Consider the following 2,176-nt stretch of genomic DNA (forward strand, 5'->3'; position numbering starts at 1 on the left):
TGAGCCTTGAAAGTGTGATCCCTACAAGCAAACGGCTGCCAGAATAAAGCCTCCAGGCCTTTGCCCTCTTGGAACTGAAAACCATCATAGAAACATCACCAAAACAAGAAGAGGATTAAGGGACAGGCCAGTTAAGAGTCACAGACGAAGCGGGTGGTTTTAAGCAATCAGAAGGAGACAAGAAGAGTATGGAGGCCCCTTTTCACTCACTAGGCATAGTTTGACCAACTGCAACTAGTTTGGACCTCTACAGCACCATCTACTCATAATATGTTACCTTTTCATAACCCAATTCAACTCAGTAGTGTTTGCAGCAAAATGTCAGAAAGATAAATAAGTCCAATCTAAACATTCCTTTGGGCATGTGGAATAGAGGCAAGGTGGTGAGGGACAGGGAGTGATTAAAGAGTTCTCTGGTGCAGAGCTTGCTACACAGATGTCAATGATCAGCTGGAAAGCGAACAATTTGGAAGCTTTGCAGGCTGAGTCTGGTCTAGCAAAGACACTACGGAGACAGGCATAGACTTGTTTTCTAAGCTCTGTACTTCAAGGTTCTGTGCCTCTTCTGTCCTCTTTTAAACATTTATCCAATGTATGTATTTCAGACATACAAAATACGAAGAATAATATGACAAACTATGACCTAGCCACACACCCCCGCCTCCCCCAAGAATAAAGTATAGCAAATCCAGCTAAGAGCCCACGTACACATGGTGCATCCCTCTGTACCCCTCACTCTCCCAAGAGCTAACGACTGCCTCAGAGAATCACATTTTCCTCTCAGGTAACCAGCATTCTGACCAGGAGTTTGTCATTTTCATGACAAACATGGATATGTGACTCTGTGTCACATATCTGTTTTTTTTTTTTTTGTCTTTTTTGTTTTTTTGTCTTTTTCCGTGTCCGGCAATGGATCGCAACCCTCAGTGTTGCCCCCGTACCGGACCGGGGACCGGCAACGGGATTGCAACCCTCGGTGTTGCTCCCACGCCTCGCTCAGCCAGTGAGCGGGAACCGGTCTGTATGTGGGATCCGAACCCTCGGGCGGGAGCACCGCCGTGCTTCCCAAGCGGTGCACTTATCCAGTGCGCCACCGGGCCGGCCCCCACATATCTGTTTTACTGCACATATACAAGGGTACTTCAAACAGTTCATGGATTCATATTATGTTTTAATTCTATTTTTTCCATGAACTGTTTGAAGTACCCTTGTACATATCCCTAAAAAAATAGTATTGCTGTTTTGCATGTCTTTAAGTTTATATAAATGGTACTATACTCTATGTATTTTTCTGCAATTAGCTTTTTCGTACGTTTGTGAGATTCATCCACTCTGTTCTGTGTAGTTCTCTGTAGTATTCATCCCACTGTATGATTATAACACTATGTCTTATCTTTTCTTGTGTTGATGAATTTTCTATTTGTTTTTTGGCAGCTGGGCAGTACAGGGATTGAACCCTGGACCTTGTGGTTAACATGTTGACGGATACTGAGGATCTTTCCAATGTTTTTGCTATTGTCAACCACACTGTTAATAATCATCCTTACATTGTCGCCCAAACACAACTGCAAGAGCTCTCACATTTTCCTAAATGTGTTGTCAAAGAGGAAGAACTAACACACACCCTACCCACTGTGCTCTCTCTCTTACTGTTTGAGGTCCTTTTGTCAGACTTTTTAACATCTGTTAGTCTGAGAGGTGTGAGATCTCTTGTGGTGTTTTAATTTGTGTTTCCCTGAAGTTGGGCAAAATTTCATGTTTACTGGCTATTTAGCTTTCCTCCTCTGCAAAAGACCACTTTTCTACTGAGTGGTTTAACATTTTAAATTATATATATAGATATATAAATAATGGATACGAATCCTTTGTCAGTTAATGCTTTGCAAATATCTTCTCCCACTTGACTTTTTTCCCTTTTAATGGGATTTTCTTCCTTTGATGACTGGTGAGGGGATCTTAACCCTTGGCTTGGTGTTGTCAGTACCATGCTCAGCCAGTGAGTGAACCGGCCATCCCTATATAGGATCCGAACCTGTGGCCTTGCTGTTATCAGCACCACACTCTCCCAAGTGAACCACAGGCCGGCCCTTAATGGGATTTTCTTTTTTTTTTTTTCCTTTTTGTCTTTTTTACTGACCGGTAACGGGATCGCAATCCTCGGTGTCGCGCCCGTACC

This window comes from Galeopterus variegatus, unplaced genomic scaffold, assembly GCF_000696425.1.
Source record: "Galeopterus variegatus unplaced genomic scaffold, G_variegatus-3.0.2 Scaffold5256, whole genome shotgun sequence".
Lineage (NCBI taxonomy): Eukaryota > Metazoa > Chordata > Mammalia > Dermoptera > Cynocephalidae > Galeopterus > Galeopterus variegatus.